The following is a 19500-nucleotide window of genomic DNA, read 5'->3' as shown; positions in this document are numbered from 1 at the left end:
TCAACCCTGTCAATGAGGGAGCTACTACTTATCAAACAACCTGCTGAAAATACCACGATAAATTCTTTTAAATCATGCTTTTACGCACTTGACAAAGGAAAGACACACCGGATAATGTAGTCCTAGATACACTATGACAGACGAAATTAAGAAGGTTTACAGTTGGAACAGGATGCCTTTGAGCATTGGTTTTCTCAATCGGCGTTGAATTCGGGGCCAAACAAAAACATGAAAAGCAAATACACGTTGGACAATGTAGACTCCATAAAGTACAAAAACAAAAATAAAACAACTCAGTTATCTCCCCTATGTGTTCCACTGTTAAATTGGTCCTTGCAATGCAGTGTATAGGACTTCGTATCCGACTTCCAGAAATCTGAGCAATACCATGCAATATATATTTATACCCTGTATTAACAGGCCTTGCTTTTGAAATTGATTAATCTGCATTGAGTGTTACAAATAACTTTGTTCTTAACAGTTTTATTTTTAAAGTGGTCTGATAAATATTATTAAACATACTCTGCTTTAGAAAGGTTTTAATGTGAACCTGTATCTGCTAAATAAAATCATTTTTACTTTTCGTTTAATTTTCATCCTATAAACAAGACACTGTGTACATTGTATAGAATAATATTTTTTTAAATTTTAAATGAATTATTATCCAAGCAGACTCTGCGTTCGAAATGTATTAATTTGAATCTGTCAAATACTATTCTTTACTTTTCATAGTTTATTTTAAGTCTATATTTAGGCTGCGACCAGGAAATCCAAAAAGCTGGGACACTACAGGACCCAACAATAGTCCGGTACTGACTACGAAGGAGGGGGTTGTCTCCCCTCTCTTACAACTGACCTGTCTTCGACCTGTCACTATCTCGAGTCATTTTTTTGTAACCCAGTTTTGTCTGCCGCTTTTGTGATCAGATTTCTAATGAAACAGTGAGTTCGTGTTTTTCAATTAATTTGCAATATAATCAAGCATTTGAAAATTTTTTGTAAAATAACTAACTATCCCACTATTAAAATGATCTTTGGAATATATTAATTAGTTTATTTGCTCAGATAAGATGGATGTCAGCACCTTAAAAGTGAATGGTTTAAAACGAGGTTTTCTATCATAAAACCAGACGCAGTGTCAAGCGGGTTGGTATCAGATTGGAAGGGTTAAAGTCAACAGTGCCACACACCCAGAATCCTCCTGTCTTGATATGCGAGCGAGTGCTGTAAAGTTCCTGGCTTTAAAGGTGTCGCGAAAGGCCTGGTTGGAGGCCCAATCTTCCGAGTTCTTTTGTAGGCTTAGAAAAACTGAAGGACCGCTGCAGTAAGTATATGAATCTGAGAGGGCAATATGTTGAATAAAACCATAATTAACTGATTCTTTTGCATTTTCTTTTACCCAAAGCCTCGAACTTTTCAGTAGCCCCTCGTATATTTAATCTGTATATTTGTGATGTTGATAATCACAGTTTATGTTATAATAAATACCATTGCACGAATTAAATTAGTTCCTTGTCAACACAAATCTTATTGCTCGTGTCATAAAGCAAAGCAGCAACACCACAATAACGAGAAAAACAAAATATAGTTAAAATTGAAATAATTTACTTGTGTATGTGTGAGAGAGAGAGACAAGCAGAAGGTGAAGAGAAGTGAGAGATGAGAGAATAGAGGAAGGTGAAGAGATGGGAGAATGGAGATAGACAGAGAAATAAACAGTGAGGGATAAATTTACATAAAAAATTAAGTTTCAAATTTGTCAAAAACAAATAAAATAAAACCCACATACACATCCAAAAAAGTGATGATGTATGATGAAACTTAAACAATGCAGTGCAAGTTATCAAATAGCAATTTTGACAGCCAGAGAGAAAAAAAATAAAAATGAGGGGTAGAGATGTTAAAATGATAATGAGAATGTGAATTATTTTGAAGAGAAGAGAAATTGATAACCTGACCTTTGATAGTGCAGTAAATATTTTTACGAAAACACACATTTCACAAGGGAAACAGAATGTAGGGCAAAATTAACATGGAACACACATAGGCCACAAAATGCCTCCCCAAACTAACCATCCACCTATCAATGCAAAAAACTTGTATTAGATCTCAAACATTTGGATGCATATATCAGTATCATAATCATTTTCTATCAGGTCTGGCATGGTGTGGATAGGTTTACACATACTGGCTGCATTTTACCATATCATCAGCACTGGAGAGAAGACTTAAAGAATCCCCTCTCTCCTGTATCAAAGCTCATATATCCAGAGATACAGCTCTCTGAAATGTGTTGCCAGGGTTGCAGAGTGCAAAATCCAAGTCTACTCTATTTGCATATTTGTGCGTGTGTGTGTGTGTGTGCATGCATGCACACACAATAATCATCATCATCAGTCCACTATTTATGTATTGCCACCACAATTACTTGTTGCAGTGTGGAGGCATATATAACTCAGTGATTCTAAGAACTATGCCAACAGAGTACAAGTTCCAGGTAGGGCCTCCTATACAACATAGATCACAATTAGAGGCCAGATTGATATGGTTCCCTACATACAGGTAAATATGGGTTTGCATAGGACCAACAAACCTACCTCCCCAAAAAAAGAAGAAAAAAAAAGGCAAGCTGCAGAAGCATTGATAACAATTCAAAACCAAGAAAATCTGAGGCAGGCCTTCACTCAGGTAAAAGACAGTCCAAAGTTGAGAACAGCAGAGAAAAGTTGTCAATAGCCTGTGCTCCAAAAGGAGTGGAAGGTTTAACCTTTTAGCATTCAGATTATTATTTTAAATATAATGCTTACTTTTCATATTGTTTTGTTTTAATGCATTCATTATCTCATAGCTCTGAGATTCCCGTGATGTGATAGTTTTATTCTTAGAATGACATTGTAGAGTATGTTGGAAAGGTTGGATCTGGTTAGTTTGAACACAAAGCAGGTAGAATATTTTGACTGGATCTGGCCAGTTTAAATGCTAAAGGTGTTGAGTAATTTTTTTCATTGCTGCAATGAGCTGAGCCATCACACTGTCTTGTTACTCACCAGTTCATCATCTAGCACAAACAGCAACAGAGAAATACTGGACAGTTTCAACATTTTGTATCTTGTGTTACTTCTGTCCTGCATTTTATGGTCAGCTAACCTTCCTATCACCAACCATTTTGCTACCAACACTAAACAGACAGTCCTTTCAAGACTAAAAATTACTGTTGACATCAGCTTTCCATAACTGAGCACTGGTGGAACTGGTTGGCTCTACACATGATGCTATCTCTGGGACCACTAACTTAGGATGGCCCCAGCATCATCAAGCAAAGTATGTATATGTATGCATACACACACACACAGAGGCACTCCATCGGTTACGACGATGAGGGTTCCAATTGATCCGATTGGAACGGCTTGCTTGTGAAATTAATGTGCAAGTGGCTGAGCACTCCACAGACGTGTGTATCCTTAACATAGTTCTCAGGGAGCTCAAGGACAAAATGCACTGTTGGGTACTGAACTCACAACATTATGGTCATGTGCTAAATACCCTAACCACTCAGCCACATGCCTTCACCACACACAAAGAGTGATTCAGAAGTCCTCTTCGCACATAAATGATATATAATTTCTCTTTTATTTTATTACAATTTGGCTTCCACACATATTAATACTATTTTTGCTATTCTGTTGTGAATATTTTTGATGTGCACATAGTGTTTTATATATCTTAAAAGTGTGTCAATTATTATCAAAAGATGAGATAATATTCCTTGTCCTAAAAACAGAACAATATGATGGTAATCCTGTTCAACTGTCTAAGTATACATAGTTCAGCTACTTAGGATGACCTAGATACCTTGTAATGGAACAGCAGAGCAGTAGACCAGCTGTCTTGGAATACCTGAGCCATGGCATTCAACTAGGAGATTGGGGTGGGGGTGGGGACATTAAGAATGCAATAAGGGGTTGAGTGAAGGATGTAGTGAGGCAGTAGGAGAGATAGGGAGGAGAGAACAAGATGAGATGTACATTAAATAGCTCAACTGGCTTCAATTGTTAGTTGGTTTATATTGACCACAAAGAACATTTGAATCATATACATGTGTGTGGAGGTTTTGAAAAGTTCCTGGCTTTAAGGGTATTATGAAAGGCCTAGTTGGAGGCCCAACCTTCCAAGTTCTTCTACAGGGCTTAGAAAAACTGAAGGATATGCCCCATTGTTTGGGCATGGAGAAATTGTGGTGGGGTGTAGGATCTTTTTTTTTCTTTACATGTGACATGGAATTATGAAAATCTCTTTCCACAGCAAACATACTCCACTTATACTCAGCCTAACCAAACCAATCCCTCTAGCCAAGCATACTGTGTGAAGACTGTTTGCTACAATATAGCACCCAGTATGGATATTTCTTAAAGGAAAATATATAATTATGAAATATTAAAAATAAAATAGTTTTTTTTTTTTTACAGCCACCGATGGGGCATACATTTTTCTAGAAAGTTATGGTGGGGGCCTAGGGAAAACTAGTTTTGGAAACACTGCTTTAGACCAAAATCTCAAAAGGAGCATCAGTCTCTTAGATAATCATTTGAAGTACAGCCCATGAGTTAATGATACCTGCCCAAGAACCCCCGACATTGATGGACGCATTCAAAGAAAGACAAGAAGCTACTTCCAGTCTGAATAACATAATCTCTTATCCTTTACAATGATTGTGCTTAATCTTGACACAAATAGCTCCAGTACAAGAACAGGTTCATAGTACAAGTGTAAAGATAAAAAAAATTGATATGCACAAATTTTTGCAACTGCAAATGTGCTGAATATGAGGAATTATAAATGCTTCCAATTCAGATAACATTGATGACTAAAACTATTTAATGTCTTTTTTTCTTCTTTTTACATATGATGTCTTTGATGATTTGAGAGTGTGGTCTTTATTTTTAGTAAGTTTGATATTACATTTAATTATAATTTTATATTATTTGTTTTTGGTGGTCTTTTAGGCTTTTCTTTTTGGCTCCTAAGCATTTCTAAATTAACTCTAAAAATAACCCCATGTTAAAGGAACTGATTCCATCATTAAAAAAAAAAACGTTTTATAGATAAAATAATTAGGAAAGTGACAATAGACTTTCATTTGAAAGCAAGTGATATTAAAAACATTTAGATCAGATGATCAACTCAAACATTAGAACTGTCTAAGTATTGGCACGTTCCTCAAAACACTGATCCTATTGCACTGACCACTGTCAACTTAAGCTGAAGGTAATCTAGATTCTTACCTTTAACCTTTCAACATTCAGATTACTCTATCAAACATAATACTTATTTATTCACATTGTTTTTAAGTAATCATGAATTGTCTTGTAACTTTGAGATTCCAAAGATGTGATTGTTTATTTTTAGAATGACATTGGAGGGTAGGTGCAAGCAGCTGGATCAGCCCAGTTTGAATATAAAACTGGTAGAACATTTGGGCTGGATATGGCTGGTTTAAATGCTAAACAACTAATGTGATACCAAAATTAAAAAAATAAACAACTGCATCAATATGAAATAACTAGTTGCCAGGATACCTCACTAATGAGTATTTGTTAATGGGAGAGTACACATACACACTTTATATTTATACACACATGTACACATTCATATATAAAATTATTATATGGAGACAATGCAGGGTGGGGAGGGGACTGTTAAGTTATGTCAGGACCATGACAACATATCTAGAACTGATTCCATCATAAAATGCATCTAGTACAGGCATGGGGGAAATATTACCTTACTTGGAAAAAGGTGACAGTTGGTGACAGGAAGAACATCCAACCACAGAAAATCTACAACAAATTTAGTCCAGCCTATATGAGCATGAAAATGTGGATGTTAAAATGATGATGATTTTATATATATATATATATATATATATATGTGTGTGTATATATATATATATATATGAGACCAAAGTGTACGTACGCAGCTATATATATATATATATATATATATATATACATACATACAAAATACAAAATGGGACAAGAACGCAAAACATCTAGACAGTTAGGTGATACAAAAAAGGGACAACAAAACATCCAGATAGACGATACAAAGAAAACAAGGACAGGTCATTTGGAGTTTTCTTTCCTCAATTGAGTTCTAGATTATCTTTACAATTTCAGCTACACACACATAAAATTCTGACCTTCTATGGAAACTTTTGATGTGTGTGTAAAAAATTGAGTTCTAAATCTTGTACTGAGTGCTTTTTTATTTTAGTCTAATTTGTAAAGGCAAGCATTTACCTAATTATAAACATAATATATGTACAACAAAGATAGTCAGCATACATAGCCTATGCACGTATACCCTACCCTACACACTCATAAACACATGCAAGGTAGTGAGGTCAGTGCAGTTAATATTCAGCTTGAACTTCTGAAAGTTGGATGCTTTGGCGCTTTCTACCCACTTCGTAACCAGCTTCATTAACTTAAGACACATATAATTTCCCCCAGCAGCCTCTATTCACTCATATAAGTGTCACCTTCAGCCCTGCAATACTTGGCTGGTGCTAGGCAACAGCAATCAGGTCATCAGAGATAATAACTTGCCCACAAAACCTAAGTAGCTAAACTAAGTGACTTAGTGTGAAACTAATTCACCATGAGGCTTTCAACACTATCATCAGAGCAGTAACATTTTTTCTAAATGACTTGCAGTATTATTGTTCTCCCTAATTGCTTTTGTCAGCTTCCCACCTGATCCCTATAGTTTTTTTTAAAATTTGTTTTTTATTTTAGCTTTACTGAATATGTCCTCTTTATCCTCCTATTCCCTAATTGTTTTTAATCAGCATCCCAGCTGGTCCCTTTTGTTGACACAACTGAATTAAAATAGCCTCTACCTTAATATCTCAATCTTTCATTGTGACATTTCCACGCCCATTTTTTTCTTCTTTTGGATATCTGAATCCAAATACATCACAGTTATTTCAGGTACAGTTCTACCCAGAATAATTTTCCTTATTCATCCAAGATACACTTGTCTTTGTGAGATTTGAAACCCAAACTCTGAAACTTATTTGATATTTATGCAGTAAAGCACCTTCTTACACACAATAAAAGCAAGCTGTATGTAACAACACTAAAAAAGAAAATTCAAGTAGATGATAATTAATTCATTTTATAATTTCTTTTAAAAATTTATTAACTTACTACATTTTATTATTACTGTTGAAAGATGATGGTGAGCTGGCAGAATTGTTGGCACGCTGGGCAAAATGATTAGTGGGATTTTGTCCATTGTTCTGAGTTCTAATATTCTGCCAAGGTCGACTTTGCCTTTCATCTTTTCAGAGTCAATAGAATAAGCTGAATGCTGGGGCCAAATATTTGGGTTGATATAATCGACTTCACTCTTTCCCCAAAATTACTGGCCGTGTGCCAATAATTATTATTATTTACAGAAGCAAAACATCTGAGAAGTGGGATGACCTACTGACTTCTTGGTCATAAGTTCAAATTTTACAATAGCCACCGTGTTTGTACTCTCCTGATTTTGTTTTGCCCTAGTTTGCCAAAGACCAGGGTAGATTACTACTTCATGGCAGACAAAGGTAAAAACATGAACAAGTTTCTACATGACTGTTCAACTAAATAGAATATCAACATTCTATTTAGGCAATCATAACTAAAAAATAATGAAAGGAATTTTCACAATTCTTACAATATAAAAAGCAAATGTGGTTTATCTGATGTATTTTTCTGAAGCAATTATTCTACAAAGATGTCTTCCACCAGTTCTGAGAAAATATACATAGACACACAATAACTTAGTAAAGCTGCTCTACAGATGCCTTCCCAAATTTTAACTCCTAAAAGTAAAAAAAGCTGAGGTATTCATATAGACATCCATCAGTCTAAAACAATATGACAATGTGAATATATATATATATATATATGCAACAGAGTCAGTATTAATACTGAGAGGTGATATTTATCCCCACTTAAATGTGGATGTTCTGTTAGAACAAACTATACTGTGGTAGATACCATGAGAAAACCTTTCATATTAGCTTTTAGTGCAAAATACACTTTTATTTATATTGCTAGTAGATAAATAAATCCCTGACATCTCCAGTACCAAGATCACCACATCTCATGACTTCAACCTTTTTTAACAAGTTCACTGGCTAATCATGACACCAGTACCTTTTCCGGCTGTTTTTTGATACATCACTGGCAGGGAGATGAGTTGCTGCTGTCTCTGGCAGTCAAACATCTACACTGATGAAACCAGGGAAGGTTGAAATCACATGATCTGGTGATCTCAGCACTGGAGATGGCAGGGATTTATTTCCCCATTAGCAATATAAATAAGAGTGCACTTTGTACCAAAAGCCAATATGAGAGTTTCTCTCATGGTATCTACCATAGTGTAGTTTGTTCTAATAGAACATCCACATTCAAGTGGGGATAAATATTATCTCTCAGTGCAAGAATACTATGGAACTTCAGTATTGAGAATAATCACCGGATGGCACATAAGCCTACCAATATTTTCCTAGATTGTTTTCACACCCTTACTTGAAAAACAGATTAGCAACAAGAAGGGTATCTGGCAGTAAAACAATGCATCAAAAATGTTTTCATCAAACCCATACTGGCATGAAAAAATGGCTGTAAAAGCAACAACAGTGTACTAATGACTAACACAGAATGACTACAATGTTGTACAGCAGCCAGTTGAAACAATTAAGGAATTATACCCAAATAGCTGTTGAACAAAAAACATTCTGACATTTAAGGAATGCATCTATCATACCATTTGTAATCAGCACAACTACAGTGACACACGACCATTTCTGTGAATGCATTGAAAGATCACCTCTAAGGATAGACATGGTCACATTCCAGAAAACAGCAATACAAAGCCCCGCAGCAAATATCGTTAAGACAATCTCACATATTAGTTAATTATGAACACTTTCATGTATGTTTTTCCCAGCTGAAACCAAATCAAGGTCTGTAGTTGAAAGGAAACAACCAATTCAGTCATTACTGCCCCACTCAGGCAAAGTGTACAGGCTAAGGGGTGAAATGTGACCCTGAGATACATTTTGACTCAAAAACACTATTTTTCTTGTAAAAATAGTTTATTTCAGGTGGCTGACATAAATTGCTTGGCCTACCTGAAAATTCATGGGTTTCTACTACCTTTTTAAATTAAATTTTGTGATCAGCCAAGAGCATAAATTGATCTTTTTTTCCAAAAAGGAGAATTTCAGTACAGCAAAAACGGTAGCTAACCATGAAAAACTACGGTCATTTTTGAAATCAGCACCATCAAATTAGCTAAAAAACATGTTTTGTTTCTTGACACCAAAAATCATGTTGACCAGTTTTATAGAGTTGGACTGGGCTAAACAACAAAAACACAAAGTAAAGAAAATTAAATTTGTTTGCTTTGAAAATGCAAACCTTCACTAATCAGATAAAATGTGAAAGAAATTCGAATATTAAGTCTGGGCCAGATAATGAAGAAAGAAAATAAGCAGGAGTATTAAGAAACTGGTGATAGGCACTTTTGGTAAAAAAAACCAAAAAACTTTTGCTTTTCTATTAGCCTTGCTTGTGTAAAAAGGTCCTTATATAAGCTTTCACTTTCCTCTTTAATTTTGCTGGTCAGCTTCCCTGCTAATCCTTAAAGTCAGCCAGTTTTGTTAGTGCATGCTCACTCTCTCTCTCTCTCTCTCTCTTCACGTGTGTATATCTTTTGCTGATATCCTTTGCTCAGCAAAGGATAACTAAGATATTCTATACAGAGATATCATCTCTGAGGCTTTTCATCTAAGAGATTTTCTTCTTAAACGATGCTTTGCAAAGATTCAAGGTATCTGTTGTGCATGCAGTTACACAAGCACTCTCTTGTCACTCTTGTCATAGGAAATGCAGTAAGCCAGTGATTGACCCATTGCAAACCTGCAATTAACGATGCAATGCTATTGTTGAACAATTAGGATGTAAAACAAATAAAAAAAAGATTTGAGAGAAATGATTTTTGCATAAAAGAAATATGGCCAAATTTATGTGGACATCAATGTTGTTGGTATTATTTATCTTTAATTCAGCTTTAATCAAACAAGGGACCTAAAATCATAGGAGTTTCAGCTAGGTATCCATGCCAGTGACATATAAAAGATATCCAATAAACTCTGTGGAATGGTTGGCATTATGAAGGACATCCAGCTGCAGAAACCAAGCCAAAAGAGACTCCAGTCTGTTGCAGCCTGGTGCAGCTCTATAGCTTGCCAACTGCAGTCAAACCATCTTACCCAGGCCAGCACGAAAGACAGACACTAAATGATGATGCTTTCCAAAGCATGTTAGTGCTACATTATCAAGTGAGTACTTTGTTTATGATAGCAAAATTTGATCTGAAGGAGTTTTGACTATTATTTCAAGCAAACTGCACAGAGAGTCGTATGTTGAGTAAACTAGTACTGTAAGTTAGTTGGTGGAAGAGACCTGTGGTAAAACACAGCTTGCAGACGATTTTGGAAGGAAGTAAACAGGTGGATCTGATTGAATAATAAAGAATTAAAAAAAAACTAGAGTTTGAGGAAAGAAATAATGGTTTGTGCTAAAAAAATTAAATAAAAATACAGTTACTAGAAGCATCCTGCCCTAAATGTCACAACATACATGTATTCAGGGCAGATGAATTTGTCTTAATTTACAAATTTTCATCTGTAGCTCAAGATAAACACTGAAAAACTCACAGATAAGATGATGTAAGGACCATGAGATTAATAGAGAAGGGCTACTGTATAAGTTGTATTATAGAGCAGATACCCAATTCCTGACAGCATGGAATGAAAAAAGAAATGGATGATGGGGAGGAGATGGATACAATGAGGAGGAATACTTCTAAGAAATAAACAAAATAAAGTAAAAAAACAACAAATTTTAAAGTGATAAAACAAACTAACAAACTCAAGTATTTTTTTTTTAAATATTACAGTAGACAACTACCACATACTGTCACATCACATACATAACAAATTAGGGTGGAGTGAATCAGCACAAGTGGGAAACGCGTGGAAGGGAGAGGAGAAGATATGTAAATAAGTAAGTAAAAAGTCTTTTGTGAAAGTTATGCAGGGGGAGGGGTTGTTTTTGCAGGAGCAAGGCATGTGAAAGGATGCTATGTTTGACGCTCAACTACTCAAACTACTCACCCACACTCCCTCTACACCAGCACAGAAAATGAATGGACATGGTGGTGATGATGTTGATGATGATAATGGTGGTGGTAAAATTTTAAAAAATTTCTGCTGTTGCTGCTGATACAACTTCTATTGATAGTAATCTAAAATTTTTTCAGCTAAAGTAAAGATGCCTTCCTAATGTAAATTATCTAAGTGTTTTGGAGGTGGGTTTGGTTTCATCCAATAACTGCCACTCTGATCAGCAAGCAGCTCTAGTTCAACGAAGTTGCTTAGTTATGTTGGTCATGGCTACATTTAAATTAGGTTTAAGTATCTAGTGCAACCTTAATTTGTCAGGGCCAATTCTGACTTCTGAAACAATGTGTGTACGTGTTAAAATAGTCAAGCTGAGGGACAGTGCCAGTGACCTTCAAAGGTCCCTACAATTTGGTGAGATTTAAAGCAGTTGATGTTCAACTTGAATATCTATAGGACCCTGTCTGCAGCAACAAATAATAAAAATGAATAAAAACAAACAAAAAACCCCATAAGTGTAGGAAAGAATTCTGAGGGGCTGCAGTCTTGGAAAAGAAGGATTAGAAGTGTTCAAAGCAGTAAGTGGGAAGATGAAGTAAGGGTTAATGGGAGAAAAAGATGGCAGGGATAAGTAAGCCTGGCAGAAGAGTGTATGCAGATTATTACTTCAGAGGAAGGGAGACTATTGAAGCAGTGGTGTAACAGAGAGAAAGAAACTGTCTGTATGTTGGTGTTATGGGTATTTGCCAATTGGCCAAATGATGTTTTGCCTTTTATTTTTATAATGTAATCTCAAATGTTTGCATGCATGTAACAGCAGTAGCATCCTAGATATGTGAGTAGTACTTGAATGTAGGCCACACTTGACTTATGAAGAGGTTCAACAACAGATTACAGCTGCAGTAGTTCTTGGTTCTAAAGAAGAGACCTAGTCTATTGTAGTTTTGAAAATGTTATGAAAGTGATGTCACTAGGAGAGACCATCAAAAGACTGTGAGGCGTTCAAGTATTTGCAACAGATTTGAGAGATTTTTTTAATTGTGCTTCACTCTTAAAATGTCTACTACTCATGACATACTCTCCTCTATAAATATTCTCCGGTAAAGAGCAAAATGAAAAAGAACAAAAACCTTAAAACATGCAACGCTTGCTTCGTTATAACCCACCGTCAAACCTGATTTGCATCTTAAAAATCCTTATGAAAGTCTCAGATATCAAAGCCACAAAACTCTCAACTCCCTTAAATACACACACACGCAATATGCAACCTGTATAGAAGAATAAACTAAATCATTTAATAAGTAAACATTCCTTCATTCTGATTCAGTAGTGATAACAACCAACTAACCTTGTATCAGAAACTCTGTATCCCATATCATATAAAATAAGTAAATTAACAGCAGCATGAATAACATCTATATACTACCAAAGATAAAAACCGATAAGAGAAAAATTAAGCAAAACCTTGCCTTTAAATGAGTATTTACATATGTCTATACACAGTTTAACGAGTATTTGCACATGTCTACACACACATTATTTGAAATGAAATAAAGAGTGCAAAATAGGCAGACAGAGGACAATGCCAGACTGAACCACCATCATCATTGAAAGTCTGCTTTTTAATGCATTCATAGGTCGGATGGAATTTGATGAGGTAGATTTTCCATAACTGGACGCCCTTCATGCCACATACCCTCACTTGTTTTCAAGCAAAAGTTTTTCCACAGAAGAAAGGAATCAAACACACTTGAATGATGATGATGATACTCACTGACAACCATCACATGATGTCTAGATACATGTGTGTGTGTGTGGGGGGGGGTTATACACAAACATGCACACATACACACACAACAGGCTTCTTTCAGACTCTATCCACCAAATCCACTCACAAGGTTTTGGATGGCTTGAGGGCTATAGTAGAAGACATTTGTCCAAAGTGCTGCACCTTGGGACGGAACCCAACACCACTTGAATGGTTGATTAATTTTTCATATTGCTGATCTACAATCAAAGAATTCAAGCCATAACTATGCCATTAGTTACACTTTTAGACAGTGTACCCCAGATAACATCATTCTGCGTTTTACACTTTTATTAAACATGGTATTGTTTGAGAGAAATATGGTTGTTATTTCCATCAAGCTTATTGATCATGTAGGTCCTTCTCTATTTTTCTTGTAGAAGAATTTTATTTCAACATCTTATGATTATGTGATCAAAGATTAATTCCTACAGAATTTAATTTTGTTCTACCAATTTCAGAATTCAATAAATTGAGAATAGTAATAAATAATTGGACCCAGTTCTTGATAACTAAGAACCAGTTTTACAGCAACATAGGGCATATATATATATATATATATATATATATATATATATATATATTATATATATATATATTATAATGAGCATCACCCTCAAACAAGCAGCGTTGTTCATTTTCATAGAGAAATAACCTTTCTTGGAAACAAATGAAGGCTGATAACAAGCAGGGCACCTCAGTACTTTTTTTTAAAGCCTGGTACTTATTCTATTAGCCTCTTTAGCTGAACTGCTAAGTTATGAGGACATAAACACACCAACACTGGTTGTCAAATGGTGGAAGGGGTACAAACACACACACACACATATACACAACAAGCTTCTATCAGTTTTTGTCAACCAAATCCACTCACAAGGCTTTGGTTGGCCCGAGGTCATAGTAGAAGATACTTGCCCAAGGTGCCACATGGTGGGACTGAACCCAGAACCATGTGGTTGAGAGTAAGCTTCTTACCACTCATCCACACCTGCATCTATATGCATATTTACAAATTGTTTATAAAGTGACCGACTACTTGAAAATCTTTGCCAAGTTATTGGATACCTTTAAGGGAGTTTAAACTGATAAAATTCTTCAGACCAATTTATCTGGTTCCTGCAGATGTTTAGGCTAGACTTCAGTTACATAAAACTCACCAGTTTTGGCAAAACTCTAAAAGACTTCAGTACTACCCTTCCGCATTGACTACACAACAACAATAAAAAAAAAAGCTATTGACCCAATTTGAAGTTTTTACTCTGGAGGTGTTTTTATGTTGGAAGAGAGTGGGTATTTTTGGTGGGGAGGCAGATGGCAATTAATTAATACAAACTAAAGATGCCCTTCTCTTTTCTACATACACAACTGTTGTATGTTAGACAAGGAAACTGGAGTGAAAAGAGTTACATCTTGTACAGAGTAACTTAGGGTTATTGTAAAAATCAAAGTGATAATAATCTGCTCAGTAATGCTATCCCTCAAAGCAAACTAAAGCAAAGAGAGATGATTATATATATTCAGGACTTCATCAATGATGTGCTCTTTCTCCTCCAGGTCTGCTTCAAATTTGTCTGTTTTATAAGAGACAGATTTGAAGCAGACCCAGAGCAGTGAAGGCAGGAGTCAAGAGGACTTTGACAGAGAACTGATCGATTGATTAACCAACTGATTAAGTAAGGAAATTTCAGATGTTTATGATTCTAGAGTCGGAAAGGACTTGACTTAAGTGTTTAATGGGGTACTCTGGGACATACAGTACTAATGAAAGAAGATAGGACTATGGGAAGGGTCAAACCTTAGTGTGGTGATGGGATGAAGAATGACAATGTGGTTGATGGGAAGAAGTGAGACACTAAGGAAAGGGGTGAGACTCAAGGTGAATGAGGGGATGAAGTGAGAAATGTGAATAATGGGAAGAGGTGAAATGTAGTACAAGTAATGGGAGAAGGTGAAACAAACCAAATGATGGAAGAGGTGAGATGCAGTGTGAGTGAGAGAAGGTGCAACAGTATGATGGCAGGAGGTAATATACAAAGAGTGATGAGGAGAGATGAGGAGGCAGTGTGAAGGAAAGAACAGAGACAAATGGAATAGAGGTAGTCTGAGTGGGTGAGGATTGTATGTTGTATACAACTATCTAATTCAGAGGAGCAGAGGCAGTCTTTAATGAAGAAAGCAGATGCTGATTGTTTGGTCAGATTTTGATCTGTGTATATTGCACTATTTATTGATCAAAAACTTATGGTGCTTATATCTTCTACCTTTATTGTAGTATTGAATTTCGAGGATTTTATGTCAATCTAAAGATAAGAGGACAGTAAGAAATATATTATAAAAACAACAAAATAAAAAAAAAAACACAGAAAGAGTAAAACTTAATAGATATTTGGAGAAAATTTGCCAAGAGAGGTCAACCAGAAAGAGAGGAAAGAGGTGGAGAGGAAAAAAGAATGTAAAGGGGAGGAAGAGAAAGAGTGCTAACAAGAAGAATTAGCAAGAAGTACTTAGCAGTAAGAAGACCTGGGGGCTCTATGTATGTAAATAGAAGGAAGAGGAGCAGGAAAAAATCAAGGTAAGCTCACAAGAGAAGGAACTAGAAGAAGGTGGTGGTGGTGAGCAGCAGCAGACATATATCTGATGGTATATATCTCAATTTCTCGGAACAATACTATTGAGAGAATTTAACCAAGCTAACACACATCAGAAGACAGCAAAGCAGATTGCAAATGTAAAGATATATAAATAACCAATATACATAAATAATTTTTTATCGTTATTTTTTAAATTATTTCACTCACTGAAAAGCAGGCCATACTGGAGCACTGCTTTGAAGGGTTTAGCTGAACAAATCGAGCTCAGGGGTTAGTTTTAAACCTGGTACTTACTCTGTCAGTCACTTTTGACAAACCACAAGAATCTGTTTACAGGGACATCAAGAAATCAACAATGGTTGTGAAGCAGAGGAACAAACACAAAGACACACAGGTGCACACACACACACAAAAGCGATAGGCTTCCAAAAAGTTTCCACTTACCAAATTCACTCACAAGGCACTGGTTGGCCCAGGGCAATAGTAAAAGACACAGGCCCAACAAATGCCTTGTAAATAAATATGGTTAGACTGGAAGACACATGGTTGCAAACCAAACTTCTTAACCACACAGCCATACCTGCACTCACTGAACAACCAATATAGATAAATATCTACTGCATACTTCAGCCATTAGACTGAGGTCTTTGAAGTATTTTAGTTGAATGAATCGACCCCACTTCTTATAACTTTTAAAGCTAGGTGCTTATTTTATCGGCCTCTTTTACCGGGCCCCAATACTTATTTTTTAAGCCTATCAGTTTATTTTGCCAAACCATTAAGTTACAGAGACAAACACCCAACACCAGTTGTCAAGCAGTGGTAGGGGACAAACAGAGACACAAAGACAGACACAGATAAATATATATATATATATATATATATATATATATATATATATATATACACACACAATGACAAGGGTCCCAGCTGATACAATCAATGGAACAGCTTGCTCATGAAATTAACATGCATGTGTACCCTTAACATAATTCTCAGGAAGATTCAGCATGACACAGAGTGTGACAAGGCTAGCCCTTTGAAATACAGGTACTCATTTTTGACAGCTTAGAGGACTGGAGCAACATGAAATAAAGTGTCTTGCTCAAGGACACGACATGTCACTAGGAACTGAACTCATAACCTTACGATTGTGAACCGAATGCCCTAACCACTAAGCCTCATACCTTCACTATATATATATGCACACACACACACACACAAACGATAGGCTTCTTTCAGTTTCTGTCAACCAAATCCATTTGCAAGGCTTTGATTAGCCCGAGGATATAGTAGAAGACACTCACCCAAGGTGCCATGCAAGGAGACTGAAGCCACAACCATGTGGTTGGGAAGCAAGCTTCTTCACACTGCCAGTAATGATTATTTTTATCCATTTCCAGTATTGTTTTGTTGCAGGATTTTTCTAGGGAGGTAGAGTGAGCCTCCCTATGCTCAAGTATTCTTTCAGTGGATTGAAAGTTAGATATTTTTTTTTTCTATGCATTGTTTTACAGCTGGTTGTGGTACAAACCACACACCTCCTACTCCCCTGCAAGACTTGACTAAATGTTAAATCAAGTAAGAAAATTGCAGTGGGATACTATCAGTGAACAGGTCATAGAAGTAAAGAGTAAAGACCTCCTTTGGTCATGAATGACCATGGGATTGCACCTAGAAAATTACCTGAAGCACAAGTCTGGGCAAGGTTGTTTATGGAAGACCAGCAGTTGCCCATGCATACCGGTCTCCTCTCTCCATGCCACCGATGTTATCCAAGGGAAAGACAAAGGCCGATACACCAGTGACATCGCAACTCATTTCTACAGCTGAGTGAACTGGAGTAACATGAAATAAAGTGTCTTGCTCAAGAACACAACACATAGCCTGGTCCAGGAATCGAACTCACTACCTCATGATTGTGAGCCTGATACTCTATGTGCCTTCACAAGGTCATAGAAGTACAAAGAAAATATTTTATACTTCACAGAAGCGAGTACATTTAAAATCTATGAACAAAAATGAATTTTACATTTTTTTTTGTGATCTTAAATGTCTGAAGTCATTTTCCAAAGCCACATGGCTTCAGGTTAGTCCCATTGCACAGCACCTTGGCAAGTGTCTTCTACTACAGCCTCAAGCCTACCAATATCTTACAAGCAAATTTAATAGATGGAAACTGTGAAAGCTTGTGGTGTTTGTGTGTGTGTGAGAGAGATAGAGTGTGCATGTGTGTGTATGTGTGAGTGAGACAGAGAGAGAGAGATTTGTGTTTTGTTGCCATCACCACTTGACAACTGGTATTGGTTTCTTTATATCGGCATAATTTAGTGGTCCAGCAGAAAGTGACTGATAGAATAAGTATCAGACTTTATACTTGTGTGTGTGTGTGTGTGTGCGCGCGCGCGTGTGTGTTTGTGTGTCTGCATGTGTGTGTGTGCGCGCGCGCGTGCATGTGTGTTTGTGTGTCTGCATGTGTGTGTGTGTGTATAAGGATTAGAATGTGTTTTTTGTTGTAAAGTGGGCATGCAGAAATAAAACTGAGCTGAGACTAAATGATGAAAGCTGCATCTTATGCCGAAGGTGAATGACATCATTTCCATCCAGAAACCACATTCCTTTCTGGTATTAAAGGCCATTCAGGATGGCTCACTTACAATTTGCAATGATTACACCTACTTTTCTACAATACTTGCAGCATTGTTTCAATCCTTATTTCTATAATGATTAGATATTATTACGTTTAATCATGTCAAGATTCTTGACATGAAAACATGTGTCGAAACAGATATTGTTATACTTGAGGATGGTCATATTTTGCCAATAAAATACATCATTTGATCCTCACATTAGTTATTATTATTATTATTATTATTATTATTATTATTATTACTATTAAGGTGCTGAGCTGGCAGAATTGTTAGTACACCAGACAGAGTGCTTTGTGGCATTTCCTCTCTTTACATTCTGAGTCCAAATTCCACCAAGGTTGGTATATTAAGTACCACTGAAGTACTGGGATTGATGTGATCAATTGTCTCCCTCCTCACAAAATTCCAGGCCATATTCTGTGACCTCTTCAACTACTCTCTGTCCCATGTGTCTCCTCTTGTCTTGCCTATTCCATTACATTACCCAAGATATTTCGTCTTCCTATACCAATGAAAAATTTCAATTTCACGCCTTGCAATATATGTTTCTCTCTCCCCAGTTACTCCTATATAATATGTCATTGTCATTATCATTGTTTTCATGTCCACTTTTCTATGCTTGCATAGGTCAGATGGAATTTGTTGAGAAAGATTTTCTACAGCTGGATACCTTTTCTGATGCCAACACTCAACAATCTCCAAGTAAGGTAATATTTTGTTCATAACAGGACATGTTTGGAAACAAAGGACAGCACTTGTATGACAAGTGATGCTCATTTCACAATTATCCCGTTATGTCAAGTGAAGGAGACAGTAACACACACGTGTTTACATGTATATATTATCTACTGGCACCTGTGTGCAGGTGACACGTAAAAAAAACACACGATTTTCCGTGACCGTTGCCAGTACCACCTGATTGGCCCTCGTGCCCGTGGCACGTAAAAGCACCCACTACACTCTGAGTTGTTGGTATTAGGAAGGGCATCCAACTGTAGACACTCTGCCAAATCAAGATTGGAGCCTGGTGCAGCCATCTGGTTCGCCAGTCCTCAGTCAAATCGTCCAACCCATGCTAGCATGGAAAGCAGACATTAAAAGACGATGATGATGATGATCATCATCATCATCGCTTAATGCCTGCTTCATTCTGCTCTCTTGATTGTCTGGAACATTTTCAATGATGGATCTGTTGTATCAGAGTTGACC

General features: G+C 36.4%; 1 protein-coding gene across 5 annotated transcripts in view; it reads right to left on the bottom strand.

The window, feature by feature from the left end:
- Nucleotides 1-19500, bottom strand: part of LOC115217975 (ubiquitin-associated protein 1) — a 106709-nt gene that overhangs the window by 32533 nt on the left and 54676 nt on the right. The window contains exon 1 of one of the 5 annotated variants that reach the window (XM_036507827.1): nt 15311-15334. The exons of the other annotated variants lie outside the window; for them this stretch is intronic. The gene's annotated coding sequence lies outside the window, so the exon portion shown is untranslated. Of the gene's footprint in view, nt 1-15310; nt 15335-19500 lie in introns of those variants that run through there. 5 annotated transcript variants of the gene reach the window in all.

This window comes from Octopus sinensis, linkage group LG12 (assembly GCF_006345805.1).
Source record: "Octopus sinensis linkage group LG12, ASM634580v1, whole genome shotgun sequence".
NCBI classification, from domain to species: Eukaryota; Metazoa; Mollusca; class Cephalopoda; order Octopoda; family Octopodidae; genus Octopus; species Octopus sinensis.
This window is presented reverse-complemented; position numbering and strand designations above follow the sequence as displayed.